The 16,478-nt window shown below is 44.6% G+C and overlaps 1 long non-coding RNA gene across 1 annotated transcript; it reads right to left on the bottom strand.

The window, feature by feature from the left end:
- Positions 1 to 4,266: 4,266 nt before the first annotated feature.
- LOC122027820 lies at positions 4,267 to 5,839 on the bottom strand. Its single transcript, XR_006124531.1, has 4 exons — positions 5,540 to 5,839; positions 5,326 to 5,431; positions 5,009 to 5,255; positions 4,267 to 4,625 (listed from the first exon to the last, which is right to left on the bottom strand). It is a non-coding gene; the product is annotated as an uncharacterized LOC122027820 (long non-coding RNA).
- Between the last annotated feature and the right edge of the window lie 10,639 nt (positions 5,840 to 16,478).

Genomic DNA, 16,478 nt, shown 5'->3' with positions numbered 1-16,478 from the left:
ATATAAAACATACATTGATCAAGTTAAGTTATCCAGTTCAGTCAACTGCTAAACTGATCACAATGAACTTAACTTGACTAACCAAGTGAAAGTTTCTATCTTCTGATGGTCAGTAAGTACCTAATTGGTTATACAACTATTTTAGATGTCAGGTTTAGGGGGAGGATTAAACCAACAATTAACACCAAAATTACTTTCTCCACCTTAAACATAATATTTTTTATAATATTTTTTTTTCAAATTGGTCTTTGGTTTCAAATCTAAAACTTTGACAAACTTAATAAGTCTTGAAAAGAAAATTTTTTTCAAACTTAGTTTTTGAAATATTATTTTTCAAATATTCTCTTAAAACTAGCCTTTATAAAATTAAATTCTTCAATTATATTTTTTTTAAAAAACTCAGTTTTGAAACTTTTTCAAATTTGAAAAATGTTGTTTGAAAAATCTAGCTTTGAAAACTTAGCCTTAAAATTTTGATTGTCAAAACTTATGTTTGAAAAATACTTCAAAATTGAAGCATATTTTGAAAATTCACCTTGATCCTAAAATTTAAAACTTATACTTTTTCTGATTTGAAAATCCTCTATGAAGTTACAAAAGTCATTTTTGAATTAAAGTTTTGCAAAAAATAAAATCTTTAAATGCCTTATCTTTAGCCACGCTTAGCTATTTTCCAAAAGACTATTTTACATGTTTTAGCTACCCTATAAACTTAGTCTTCAAAATCAATGTAATATTTTAAACCAATCTTCGTAAGTTAAAACTCGTCCAAGTTAACTTGACATCATTTCCTACATTTTTTATTCTGTATTTTTGAATGTTTAAATTATATCCTTGTTTGATGAATGCCAAAGGGGGAGGGATATAGGTGGTTAAGTTAGAAACAAAATAAAATTTAAAACTAAATGCTAGAAACTTAAAACCCCATGCTAGAACAAAATGCTTAATTTTTTTTCGCATATTTTTAATAACTTAACCAGGTTATCATTCCATCAAAAAGGGGGAGATTGTTGGTGCGGTTAGCACTAACGGTCTAACTTAGGTTTTGATGAATGACAAATCAGGTTAAGTTAGGTTTGTTGTGATCTAACCGAGTGTGCAGACGAAATCCAGACAGGTCGACGGGCTGACCGGATGTCTGGCACGAAGTCCAAGCGGGTCGATGGACTGACCGAACGCTTGGCAAGAAGTCCAGCTAGGTCGACGGGCTGACCGGATAGCTGGCGAGAAGTCCAAGCGGGTCGACGGGCTGACCGGACGCTTGGCGAGAAGACCGGGTGCTTGGCGAGAAGTCCAGACAGGTCGAAGGGTTGACCGGACGTCTGGCAAGTAAGTAAAGGTAAGTCACTGGAAGGGAGTGACTGTGAGGACGCGTTCCCGGGAAGGGAACATTAGGCGTCGATCCGGCTTAGATCCATTTCGGATCTCTAAGTCGAGATCGTGACTAGATTCCAGTCTTGGAAAGACAGAATCTAAGTCATACTTTTATGTCAAACTTATGAACTGTGCTAACACTCTGTTTTGCAGGATATACACTATTTATTTGCCTCGGACTAACCTTGTCTTGCAGGAAAGCTGGTTTCTGGAGAAAGATGGTCCGGATGCCCGGAGGTCCGAGCGCCTGGAAGGGATCCAGGTGCCCGGGAGGTGATTTTTATCCAGATCGCGCGTCGCCATGTGGAGTTCACTGGTTGGACCTGCCACGTCTCACCAGGGGGCCCGGAAGGGATCCGGGGCGCCCCGAGCCTCATATAAAAGGAGGGTCAGAGGGGAGCTTCAGAACAACAATTCAAAGAGAGATCTTCTACTGCTTGCCCTGCTACTCTGCGCTTCTGCGACGCTAACAAAGCTCCGACAACGCGCTCTTTCTTCTTTGGTTAATTTTCTTGTCGATATCGCTTTAATTTCATTAGCATTTCAGCACTTAGTTTGTAATAATTTTTCGAACTGCTAGTGATTGCCCACCGAAAGCACCCTTGTGTGCGGGCCTTGGAGAAGGAGTCGACACAGGCTCCGAACCAAGTAAAACTGGTTTGTGTTAGCGTTGTTTTTATATTTCGCTGCGCGTAACTCTTTTTGAACGAATTTTTTAATCGCTATTCACCCCCCCCCCTCTAGCGAGACATCACGATCCAACAGTTTTGGCCTTCTGATGAGCTTGAGTATCCCGTGCTTGCCCCGAACACACAACTCAAGTTCATCGATAATAACTCATTCCACTAGAGAGTTTTTATCGCACTACCGCACCAATCCCAAATTACATTATGGGCTCCTTCTTATCATGAGTGTATTAGTCTCCCTATGTTTAAGATTACGAATGTCCACTAATTAAGTTACTGACAACTCACTTAATTAATATCTAACTCCAAGAGTAGTACCACTCAACTTTATTATCATGTCGGACTCAGTCCACCTGTAGGGTTTAACATGCCAATCCTTATGAGCTCCTCTTGGGGACATTCTCAACCTAGATAACTAGGACACAGATTCCTTCTATAATCAACAACACACACTATAAGTAATATTATTTCCCAACTTATCGGGCATATTGATTTATCGAGCTAAACCTCACCCTTTGATAAGTCAAAGAAATAAATATTAAATATATGTGCTTGTTATTATATTAGGATTAAGAGCACACACTTCCATAATAACTAAGGTCTAGTTCTTTTACTAAGTCAGTACAAAAAGAACTTACCTAAATGGTCCTACTCAATACACTTAGAGTGTATCAGTGTAATTTATTAGTCAAGATAAACTAATACTTAATTACACTATGACTATTCTGATGGTTTGTTCCTTTCCATCTTAGTCATGAGCAACTGTTTATAATTTATAGAGAACCGACAACATGATCTTCTGTCACGCCCCAGGTAGTCCCTGTCCGAAGAAATTTCGGCAGCATCTCCCCTGTACGGCGGATAATATGAATCTCAGTATACATATATCTATACCTCGGCCACACTCAGCCGGAACAATACATACAAATAGTAAATAATCCACGCAGTTATATTCAACATTTCTACACAGATATAATATGAACAATCCATGCAGTTATATTTAAAGAAAAGGTGATATAGAAATCAACGAAGATATACGTACACATCCTACTCCACTACAACGAAGAAACGAAATCCACGAAGTAATGAAATATTCACAGCGGAAAACAAAAGTAGTAAACCCAATGTGCGTCATAAAGTCCACAATACAAACTCACATCACAAGTATACGTATAAAAGCGAATACAGAAAATGATATCTAGAAACCCTCGCGATAATGGGGCTAGCGACTGGAATCTCTCCTGACGGCCTCAACCTGAAAAATAGTAACAACGGGGTGAGTTCAAAGAACTCAGCAGGTAAACCAATAGACATGTACAGCAATATATATCCACCAGTAATAGCCTAAGGTACAGTCTCCTAAACCATGGGATCAAGAGTACAGTTCTCTAGCCATACAACCTACGGTATAGTCTCCTAATAGAATAACAGATATGCATAGCTGAAATAAACTGTAGTAACCAGCAATAGGCATAAAGTACAGTCTATAGCAAGAATAATAAGAAAATGCATAACTGTAATAAACTGTACTCACCTGCGAGGCTTGTGCAACTGACTGTAAACATACACAGATAAAGATAGTCAGAGCAAAAGCATATAACCTGTATGCATGTCAATCATATGCAATCACCAAAATGCATCAATCATAATTAATGCAATCTGTGCATATGATGCAAATGGGACCGCGTGGGTAGGGCTGTGACACCGTGCACTCTGCCGTCACTACCCCTGAAGAGTGACCGAGTGGACGGGATGCACCGGAGTACACCTATCCTCCAACCTCACTATAGGAGGGAGTGTCATGCTCTCATCTCCCGGTACACAATGACGGGGAGGGACCCCGGTGTGCTACCACGCTGCCTATCACACTACCCATGAGTGGAGCCTCCAACGGAGCACCACCGAGCAACCTACACACCTTGTGTGATGTGCCACTACCCAAGCAATGGTCACGTGGTGTGCAGGTCAATGTAGCCGGCCGACGAGCTCAACAATAATGGAGTCGTCAATCGCCTAGCATGCAATCATGCGATATGGTGCATGCGGCTACAGTATGTCATACCTGAACATATCCTCCTCCATATGTGTAGATGTCAAACAGATAAACACATATATAACAAGGATAATAAACAGCATAAATCCAAAGACATCACATATAACAATGATGTAAGTATCATGAATCCAAGAGCAGGTATCACACATGTAAAGCAACTAATCCAGTAGAGTAGAGCACTATAGATATGCATCTCTATGAACACAGATAAGCATAGCAAGAAAGAAAAACATGCTAGACTAAGGTATAGATGCTAATCGTAGCAACATGTATCAAGTATCAAATAACTAAACCAGGGAATATGCTAACTACCAATCGCTAATAATCGCCTACAGGTATAGAATAAACTATAACCAGAGAAGAGAAAGATCTACCAATTACTAGTAAACATATATAAACTGCACATATCACAAGACAATATCAACAAGATAAGTCAAAGGGTACCCGCCTCAAATAGAAGGTACAATCCAAATCCGAATTCAACGTCGAGACGCCTGTCTCAAATCAGACTCCTGCGTCAAACAACATATATATTTTATTTAGTTAAATCCACATGAATAGCTAAATAAAATCTCTAACACTAAATTAGGGTAAAACCCTAATCCACAATCTCAACTTACCAATTTAAATCTAATGGTCGATTAGGGTTAGTTACCTAATCCCTAATCACCAATTAGATTAGAAATCCAACGGTTGACTAGGGTTAATTACCCTAACCATTTCATTAGATTTCTTCTACACAATTAAATCTACACACATGTATTAACTAATCATGGATTAATCCAATGCATTTCTAATCCAATACATGAATCAAATTCATCTAGAATAAGATCATAAAACTAATATCCAATTTCAATACATGATCTACAACAAGATCAATTATCCTATTCCTTACCTCGAATCCAAGGTGATCACCAATAGATCACAACCAAAGGGGTTGCTGCCGGTTAGGGAAAGCTGCTGGATACACCTCAAAGATCACAATCCCAGCCTCGCAGCAACAGAACTCACCTCACTGATCGGATCAAGAGAAGAGGTCAACAAGCAGATCACTGATCTCAAATCAAGCAATCCAAGACATCAATCAACCCTTCAATCCTCTGCCCAACAACTCAATTGATCCCATCATCATCAACCGAAACCTAAATCAATCACGAGAAGATGAGGATCAAGGATAGAGTATCGGTAGCAGAGAAGAAGACCTAAGCTTACCTCAATCGATCGTCTCTAGAAAACGTCGCCCCATCCGATCCGTGAAGCAACGTACTAGGAATTCTTCTGTCCCCAAATTAACAAGAACGAAGATTGGATCCAAGATCTGATATAGGATCGCTGACCATTAGAGAGTAAGAGAGCAGAATCGAGGAAGAACTCAAAGCTAGGGCACAAATCCGAGCAATGGAAAAGAGGAAGATCAGTCGCTTACCCTCAAGACCCTAATGTTCCTTCCACGCTGACGATCGGGTGGATCTGGATCGATCCAGTAGCGTCGGATCGGGGAAGCAAGGTCGGCTAGAGGAGATGCGACGTCATGCCTGCGATCCGGAGAGGAACAGCGCCACCTGGATCTGTGCTCAACGGCCGCCGACGCTGGTAAAGGAAGATCGCCGGAGCTGGAGCCTTGCTCCCGTCGCCGTCGCTCGTCCGAGAGAGAGAGAATAGAGAAGGAAGAAGGGGAGATCGGGGAAGAAGAGATCGGGATCGTAAGGGTCGGGTGGATCGGCGATTTTTGGGGGGGGGGGGGGGGGGAAAAAAAAAAAAAAAGGAATTTATAATTAAATCTTTTCCTCACCTAAACGGTATCCCAAACAGGCTTTATCCGTACCCGTTAATTGATCCCCTCAAAACCCGTCATACGAGCTCCGAAAAATTCTCAAAAAATTTCTAAAATTCCGGAAAAATTTTGTAAGGCTATTTCTCAAATAACCCTATTATTTAAATTTTTCTGAGATCTCACATCTTCTGAGTGTGACACCACACTCCATGTTATCTACTATATAAATTAATTGAACAATTACATTTACCAAATAAATGCAGATATTGACCAATGTGATTCTTTTATTTCAAAAATAAATGTTTACAAAAGCTAGGCTTTTAGTATACACTCCAACACCTATGTCCTTCATAAAGGCACGAGAAATAAAAGAATGCGAGCTACCAGTATCTATCAGCATATCAGCGGATAATGCATAAAGTAAAACCATACCGTGGAAAACAGATCTGTCGACCCGCTGCTTATCCTCTCTGGTAACCGCATGAATATGTCCAGTCTCCGGCAGTGGTGGAGGTGGTAGTGCTGCCAAAGGCTGCGGCGCCTGAGCTTGAGCCTGCCACTGTGACGGTGTCGGGTACTGAGCCAGAGACGGATAGGTAGGCTGCAACTGATATTGGACCAGCAGCTGGGGCTGATACTACTGTAAAATACGGTAACAAAATAATAACTAAAAATAGGGTTATTTGACAAATAATCTTATTGGAATTTTTAGAAATTTTTTTGGGAATTTTTCGGAGTTCGTTTGATGTATTTTGAGGGGACCAATTATTGGGATGTAGGAAAAGGCCTGTTTAGAATACCCGGAAGTGGGAATTGATTGAGAGGTTTATCTAGGGTTAAATTTTAAAAGCCTAAGTTATAAAAGCTGCATTTCCTGATTTTCCCTTAAGCCCTTGGCGCCAAACCCCTACCTTGCCCTTGCCCGTGCCCTAGCTCCCCACACGGCGCCGGGCTTCTTCTTCCCCGAGCCTCTCCCTCTCACGATTTTTCTCCCCAAAGCCACCGTCGACTCCATCCCACTTGCCCTATCTCAAGTTCTCGGACGCCGCCGGCGTCTCCTCCTCGCACTAGCACCCGAGATGCCACACCACCGCCGGTCACGACGAGCCACAGCCGCCGATCTCCTCTCTTTTCCTCGCGCGCGCGCACCCCAGCAACCACCGGCTCTCCTCTTCTCCCTCGAGCCACACCGTCGGCTCTCCTCCTAACGCAGGCACCACAGGCCGCCATCCTTGTGCCCTAGCATTGAAGCCACAGAGCCGCCGCCTCTTCTCATCGCGAATGCCAAGCACTCACCGGAAGTCAAAGCCACCCCACCTCCCTCTTCTGTGCCCTAGCGTCGTCTCCTCTGCCCTAGTTTGGTCTTCACCATCAGCCTACCTTTCCTTCAGTGGGTCACCGCCGAGCAGTGGAGGTTCGGCTTGGGGCTCGGGTGAGGTTACTAGGCATGACTCTGCTCCTCTCTTCTTCCCGAAGCCCCCTTCCCATTTCTCCCTAGCAACCATCAACAAAGAAGACGATGGTGATTTCTGGCGGACCTATAGCAGCGACGATCACTGGACTTCGATGGAGTGGTTTCTCCAACAATGTTTGCTATCTCCCTTACATCCCCTTCGGGCAAGGTTCTGCCAGTCTCAAAGGGTTCTGAGTTTTGGTTTATCTCCAGCTTTCAATCCGGCAACCAGTCTTCCTAGCCGCAAGCCAACAGGGGGAGACCTTATCATAAGGGTAGGATGTTGGAATTAGGCTGTGGGTTAAGAATTAGGTCTAATGCTTGGATGTGAATATGTTGTTTGTGATTTAGGTTGACCAAATTGGGAGATCAGCTTTTCAACCTAGCTCTGACCATGATTTTGATAGCAGGTTCTTCGGTTGAGAGTCCTATAGCGGGGCATCCAGATCTAGGTGAGTTTTAGAATTAACTTCGTTGCTTATTGGATTTCATTTGGTGTGGCGATTAGTGGAGATTGATTAATGAGTTAGATTAGTTAGTGGAGGGATAGCTAACAATTGATTATGTGGATGAACTATGTATGTTTGGTTCATAATGCTTAGTAGTTGACAAGCGGATTATGCTATTGTGATATGTGAATTTGAGTAGATCTTGAATTGATTGGTGGATTAAAGATGAGCTTATCAACTAGTTGGATTTGGATTATTAGGTGAAATTAAACAATTACCTAATCGAATTAGGATTGAATTTTGGGATTTAGCTAATTGTTGTATATGTGATTAGCTAAACCATATATCATATTATTTGCAGGACGTTGATTTGAGACGAGCGTCTCGACGCGAGACTACTTGACACGATCTACGTATAAAGGTGGGTACTTCTTGCTTTGTTTCTTTTAGTACTTTGACCTTGGTGCATGAACTAATTTGGATAAAAATTATTTTTACCTTAACTCCACTCTTATTTTCCTGCGCTTGATACTTCCACGCGATCTTTGAGAAATTCGTTTCCATATCTATACAGTCTTTTGTTGTTGTCCCTGATCAGTAGCAGATACTAGATACCATGTTTGTATGCTTTGACTATTGTTTAATTTATGTACTATATTGAGCATGCTGGCTTCATGTAGCATACCTAATTTTTGCTTATATTTGTATGATGATTGTTGCATTTGGCACATCATGTCATGGCATGCATGTCAACGACCAATTCTCCCTTGCGGTCGAGAGAGTCGTTGACCAAGGTCGTATCCTCTGCCACTCGAGAGAGTGGTAGCTGGAGTTTATGTCGCTTGTCCTGTCGTGCCGCACTCGGCCACTCATGGACAGTGGTAGCTGGAGTTATGAGCAGCAGGGACTCCCGTCGTAGATGTAGCTAGTTAGCTACTATGCAATTGTCCCCTCGGCCACTCGTGAGAGTGGTAGCTGGAGTGGTGTATAGTCTGTCACTGACCCGGCGTCTCGACCATACAGGGGTCATGGTGCAGAGAGGTGGGCGGGAGTGACCATCCGTGCATACGCTGTTGTTATTATATTTGTTTTGGTTGTTGTTGTCTATATATGCTGTTATTGCTTACTTACTACTGTTGTTCACATATGCTGATATGCTTACTTGTGTTGAGATATATTCTCATTGTAGATGTTTAGTCATTATAAATTTGTATATACCTTGCTTATTACCTCTGTAGTTATGAGCAGTACTGTAGCAGATTAGTACCAGTTCTGACCTACTATACCTAGCCTAGGATATGGTTTCAAGTATGAACATTTATTTTGATTCTATTGTAGTATCTGTTATTTCCTCTTATGAGACTGTATACTCTTGGCTCAATTTCTAGTTGTATTTTATGTTCATGCACTATCTTATCTTACCCGCTGAGTTCCAATACTCACCACCTCGTAATTTGATTTTCTTTCGCCAAGTAACAGGTAAATGAGTCATGGATGCTTGGAGAGTCTCGACTGCCAGTCCCACGTCACACACGAGGATAGTTTTCTTTTTGGATTTTGTTACTATTTGGGTGACATGTTAATTTTGCGTATTTTGCTTTTGAACAAGTCACTGTGGATTTTTGGAGTGTAGCTTGGTGGTTGCAGGTATTTTTGTTAGTGTCGTTTTTGGTCTCATGTTCATATTGTTTTGTGTTTTCCGCTGCGTTTATGTTGTTGTGTGTTTACTTTCAGCCGTGTAGGCTTATTAAATTGCGTGGTTGTGTTTATTTTGTTTCAGCCGAGTGGGCTGATGATATAAACTGTGTGGTTGTGTATATATTCCAACCGAATGTGGCTGATGTATATTTTGTATGTAGAAATGCTTCAGATTGTTACCCATACAGGGGAGATGCTACCGAAATTTCTTCGGACAGAGACTCCTCTAGGGCGTGACAACTACCCCTGAGTCAGATACTGTGGTCTCAAAAAAAAACACTGTGGTACTATGTGGGCTCCGGAGTTCTCCTGTCCATGCATGCCATATGCAGCTGCTGCCGGGGTAGCTATCCTCTGCTGGCTATGTGAAGATTGGGCTCTCCGCCCTCCTCGATAAGCTCTTGTCTGACTGGGCTGTCCTCCATGACCAGACACTTCGGAAGCTATATGCTGAGTCTTCAGCGAACAATCCCCCTCAGATGCCCGGGCAGTTTACAATAATAGCAAACCGATTGTCCCAAGGAGCAAGCTGTGGTGACGTGGTCTCTGGACTCACATCTGGTGCAGTGAGTGTCGCTGGCGGGATGTTTCCGGTTCTGCTGAGAAGACCGAGAACGTCTTGATGAAGATCGCCCTGACTTCTGAGGCTGACCACAAGCCCCAAAAGTACCTGACCTGGTCAACTGCGACCACTCTGCTGTTGTCCGGTCACCTGTGGTGACTGGATCTGTCTTGATGTCTGACCCGTATGCTTCCTTTTCTTGTCCGGAAACGCTCTCTGTTGAGCTGGCTCAATCATGAGAGCTCTATCCAACGTCTCTAAATAAGATGAACTCCCAAAATCGGCAAGCTTTACTTGTAAATGTCCATCTAGTCCCTGGATAAACTGATGCATACGGGAGCTGTCCTCGGCAACTAATTCTAGACAAAATTTAGCCAACCGATTAAACTCGGCATTGTACTGTCACCAAGAGGTTGTTCTGCCGCAGACTCAGAAAATCCTATCGGCGAGTCATCTGATAGGCCCATGGGAAGTAGCGGCTCTCAAAAGCCTCTCTGAATCTGGCGCAGGTGATGTTCTGCTCGCTTATGATGGATCGTTGTGAAACCCACTAGGTGTTAGCCTCATCCCGTAAATGAAAAGCAGCCAGCTCTGCTTTCTCCCACTCGGAGCAAGCCATGTAGAAGAAGGTTCGCTCCATGGTCTCTATCCAAGACTGAGCCACACTCGGATCAATCTCTCCTCGGAAGAGTGTGAATCAACTCTTCATCGACTCTGCCAATGCTGGAATTCGGGCTCGTGCCGCGACAATATCAGTGAGGTGAGTAGGGACGGCTGTAGGAACTAGCGAAACCACTAGAGCTGGTATAACAGGTGGTACCGCTGCATAGGCCGGGGGAGGCATCCCCGGTGCTGCTGCATAGGCTGGGGCAGGTGCCATTGGTCGCACCGCAGGGTCAGCATAGGTGGGCGCAGCTGGAGGTACGGTGGGTGGTGGTACCGGAGGTGGAGCAATTGTTGCTGTTGGTGCAAGTGTCGGGTGTGCAGTAGGCTCCGGTGGCGGTGGTGCCTGGTACGCCATAGGCACTGGTGGTGATGGTGTTGGGTACGCAGTGGGCACGACCGGAGGAGGTGCCGAATATGTCATAGGTGGCACCGCTGGTGTGAATACCGTAGGAGTAGGTACGATGGGTACGATCGGGGTAGGTACCTCTGAAACCATCGGAGTCTGAGAACCCGACGCGCCCGCAGTACCATGCGAAGTCTGTCCCTAACCAGCAGGCTCAACCCTAGTAAATGTCTCTGGCGACTCTGCCACCAGGGACTCCAACGTCCTCTTACGTAGTCGTCCTGCACCACGTCTCGGCACGGGAGCACGTGCACCTCGCCTCATATCTGTTGAATTATGATGCAAATATTACTACAAGTAACAAAAATTATAAAATTACCTTTTTACCTATTTGCTGTCATGAGATGTTCCATCGCTGTCCAGTCCCTATATATAACCTTGGAATCCCGTACGAGAAAATCGACGGAAATCCGTACAAATCCAAAAGATAAATAAATACCCAAGTTAACTAGCAAACTTGGGATAACTCTCAAATCCAGAACACGAAAAGTAGGTATAGTAACCAGCTCTGATACCAAATAAATTGGTATCAGATTAACACGCGAAACCTAAATACGAAACCCAAGCATCCAAAACTCGGCTCTAATACCAAAAATATTGTCACGCCCCAGATGCTGGTTTACCAAGAAAATAATTTGATCCCTGTGGATTACACGGATTTTGACTTCCAATCAGATAGGAACAATAGTAAGTTGACCTCGGGGTTTTGTATTTACTTTAAGAGGTAAAGCCATAACAATGGAGGAGTGATAAGCATAGATGCTTTTTGGACTCCACCATGGAAAATGTGGTAGCCTCTGAGGCAGCCATAGAAGCTGTATTGCTCAGAAACATCATGATGGACTTAGATGTGATTCCTGGTTTGCCCAAAAATTATTACAATGTATTGTGATAATAAGTGGTGCAGTAGCAAACTCGAAGGAACTACGAGCCCATAAGGCAAGTAAACACATAGAGTGCAAGTACCACCCAATACAAGACATCGTATAATGAGGAGAAGTTATTGCCGCCTAGATTGCATCAGATCATAACCTGGGAGATCCTTCACTAAGGCCCTTAAGGCAAGAGCTTTTGATGGACATGTTGAAGGGTTGGGAATCAGTTGTATTGTCACGCCCCATGTAGTCCCTGCCAGAAGAAATTTCGGTAGCATCTCCTTGTACGGGTGACAATATGAAACTTTCTACAATGCCCTCAGGGCCACATATACATCGGCCAACACGGCCGGAACAATAACAATAAAAATAAAAGTACTATAAGCAAGCATCCACGCAGTTTAATAGTAACAACTAAACTAAAGCAAAGATAAGGAAATCATCACAAAATTCCTACTCAACTATACTCATAAAACACAAATCCGATATCCTACTCAACTACACCCATAAAATACAAATCTGATATCCTACTCAACTACACCCATAAAACACAAATCTCCAGCATATATTCAAATAAAAACTCATCGACACATAATAACACTTATAAGATCCAAATGCTAAAAGCTACAAGTCTGAAAACATAGTCTAAATAACATAGACAATAACATAAACCAAAATGTGTGAACTCGTCGCGACGCGCAGTGGTGGGGGACTAGCAACTGGAACCTCTTGAACAACATCAACCTGTAAATAGTAATAATGGGGTGTGAGTCCAACACTCAGCGGATACCTAGTTGACATGCATAGTAAATAATAACCAGCGGAAATAAATATGCGTACAGTCTCCTGGACATAACATATGAAAAGTGCAAACTGGAAGATAAGGAGTAATTGTACTAACCAGAACCTGGGTATAGGGATATCTAGGCCGTCAGACCCAAAGTATCATAAATCCTGTATGCATGTCAAATATATGCATCCATCCAATAAACAACATATAAAGTGCAACAAACGCAAGCAATAAATGCAAATAATGCATATGATGTCAATGACATGTATTGGTCACCCCTGACTCCAGTTAGCCATCTTACACACGATGGTGAAACCGAGTGGGTAGGGTTGTGACAACCGTGCACTCTGTCATCACTGCTCCTGAGCGACCGAGTGGACGGGATGCTGTCGAAGTACACCTACCCTCCTACCCCAAATCATAAGTGGGGGAGCGCAATGCTTTCATATCCCTGAGTCAGTCCAAAAGAGGGATCCCTGCCGGCTACCACGCTGCGTCACACTACCCATGAGCGGACCAACGGAGCCAAACACAACAACCTGCTACACACACCCTGCCTGAATAAAAATCACTAACCCATGAGTGGTTGTGTGTGCAGACTCATGTAACTGGCGATGCGCTCAACAATAATGGAGCCGACTATCGCACAACATGCAATCATGTGAGATGGTGCATGACAGTAAGCATAGAAATATCTTAATCCTATATACCTCCATAAAAACATGTACCATATATGTGGATCAAATAATATGATCTAGGTACACATGTCAGGTATGGTATCTAACTAGTCCGGTATATCATAAAGCATGGTGATACGGATATGATATGGGGGATGGAGAAGAAGTTAGGGGGAAGAATGAGGGCATTTTGGTCTTTTCACATGTGTGGGGTTTAGGGGTTTAAGTGTGGCACTGTAGCACGTGAAGGAGGAGGCGGGCTGGGGTTCGTGGGTGCGCCGCCATCGCCAACAGGAGAAGGAGGCCTCCTTCTTCCTCCTTCTACTGCTCCTCGCCGGCACCGGCGCCAACCACCGCCTCCCCTCCTCCCTCTCGCGTTCCTCTCTCTATCTCTCTCTCTCTTCCTCCCGTCGCAGCCGCCAACAAAAAATGGGGAGGAGAGGTTCGTGCGTGGAGAGGCGCCACCACCACAAGACTCCTTCCTCCTCATGCATTTCGCCGGAGTCGATCGCCTCTCGCCGGAGCCGCCTCAGCGCCGCCCTCTTTTCTTCCTTGCCCCTCTCCTCGCGACACTACTGCCAGATTCTCCTCCCTCCCTGTGATACCACCTCCGAATTCCCCGGCTCACGTCGCTGCTCGCCGCCAAAGGAGAAGGACGAGTCCAAGATCTCTCCCTCGCTAGCAGCTTCTCGCCGGAGCCACTGCTGGATAGATCGACAGCCACCTCTCCTCTCCTCCTTGCAACATCGCTGTCGGCCTCCTCTCCTCGCGAGATTGCAGTCGGATTCTCCCTACTCATGCACACCTCATGATGCCCCCACTCGACCGACACTGCCCTCGTTTCCTTCCTCGTCATAGCGATCAACCCTTACCTCCACGAGCTCGGTCTGCCCTCGCCCGCGTCAAGGGCGTAATTGTGCATTGATCAGCCCCTTGTCACCGTCATCGACCCACGTTCGCAAGCGTCACAGACGGTTCTGAGCCGTAGCTATCTCCCATCGCCGTGGAAGGCTTCCGGTTTGCATGGCTGCACGCTTTTGATGTCGATCCGGTATCCGTGATGAGCGACATTATGCTAGCCATCGATCCATTGTTGTGTGTCGGCCTTCGAGCCGCGATTGTGTTTCAGACTATGTGTCGTGCTGAGCCTCCTTGGCGTTAGTATGTCTCGGTCTACGTGCTGGTCTCATGTCCCGATCTACGTGCCGGTTTCATGTCTCGGCCTATGTGCCGAACCAGTACCTCTCGGTCTACGTGCCAGTGTCTTATCCCGGTCTACGTACCGGTGTCTTATCTCGGTCTGCGTACCGGTGTCTTATCCCGGTCTACGTACCGGTGTCTTATCCCGGTCTGCGTACCGGTGTCTTATCCCGATCTGCGTACCGATCTCGTGTCCCGGTCTGCGTGCCAGTATTATACCCCGACCTACAGCTCGTCTCCCGGTTTCGTGCCGCGTCCAGATCTGCGTCTTCAGATTCAGCTCTACAGCCTGATCAGAGTCAGCTACTCTTCCGAGTCGCGACAACTCGAGTCGCGTCCCATCCGAGGGCGCCCCCCTGGGCCAGGGTACGTTCCTCGTTCATATTTCATATGCATTTTTATTATTTTGTGGCTTAGTCTTGTACTCATATATTCGTTGGATCTGCCTCGAGCATCGGGGTACCGGGGGCCGGGTTAACCCGGTCGCTGGCTGCAAGTAGCGTTAACCAGAGGACTTTTGAAGACTTGGTCAACACGGGAGCCATCTCAGCACACCCCCCTCCGGGACGTCGCGATTCAGTCAATATTTCATCCACCTCCCCCGATGGTTCGTCTGACTCAGCTTCCGGACGGGATCACATGGCATGTCACTACCTCCATAACATAAATAATAAACAGGGCATGAACGCTAAACAAGTAACAAACAAATCATTCTCAGAAACAAATAGTGACATGCCAATGCAGATATAAACATAATTATTGTTACTTGCTAAAATCTACTAAACATATCAACAAGACGTATCAAAATAGATTGGTCAAGGTACCCGCCTTAAATAGAAGGTCCAATCCAGTCAAATCCGACGTCGAGATGCTCGTCTCGAATAAGAGTCCTGCATCACCAATATATACATATTTTATTTAGCTAAAATCATAAGAATGGATAAATAAAATCCCTAAGACTAATTTTAGGGTACAACCCTAATCAACATAACCTCAATTTACCTATTTAAATCTAATAGTTAATTAGAGTTAGTTACTTAATCCCCAATCAACCCATTAGATTAAATCCAAACCTAATTCCCTTTACACATAAACATCTAACTACAAAACGTGTCAAATTCCTACCCTTACCTAAATTCACAGCCCCTCTTGATGCTGGAACAAAGAGAGCTGCTGATTGGAGTGGGAGCTGCTGATTGGAGTGCTGCTAGAACCAAACGAAGACCCCACAAAATAGAATTTCGGATCCACAGAACACAACCTTGCTGAATTCCTTCCCTACTGCTAGAATCAAACGAAACAAGAAGAAGATCAAGTAGCGGAGATCACAGATCAAACATCAACCCAACTCACCTTGCTGTCACCTTCCCCGAACACCACTACTGTGAAGAGGAGGCAAAGCCCGAAGCTAGGGCATAGCTTGATGATCAGAGTTTGAAGGGAATAGGATGTCGGCGCTGGAGTAGAGGAAGTAATTGGCCGACGATCTAAGGCACGTGTCCACAAGATAGAGGGCAAAGACTAGGGTTTTGGATCTCCCTTCAACTCCACCGAGAGCTTGCCCGTGCAGAGGCGACAACTCGGAAGGAAACATGACCTCCAAGCTAGCTCAACCGATGAAGAAAATAAAGTGCTCAGCCACTGGCAATCAGCTCCCCGGGCATCGTTGGCGTTGGAGAAGTGAAAGGGATTGGGCAGAGGGAAGAGGCGTGGGATAGGGCAGAGGCGAAGGAGAAGTGACGCTAGGTCTTCGAGCGTTCCTTTGGTCGGGGGGTTATGAACGCAGGGAAGGCGAGGCGTTTGCGGGTTGCCGCGTCG

Source organism: Zingiber officinale, chromosome 10A, assembly GCF_018446385.1.
Source record: "Zingiber officinale cultivar Zhangliang chromosome 10A, Zo_v1.1, whole genome shotgun sequence".
NCBI classification, from domain to species: Eukaryota; Viridiplantae; Streptophyta; class Magnoliopsida; order Zingiberales; family Zingiberaceae; genus Zingiber; species Zingiber officinale.
The sequence above is the reverse complement of the archived record's forward strand: the minus strand, read 5'-3'. Positions and strand labels throughout refer to the sequence as shown.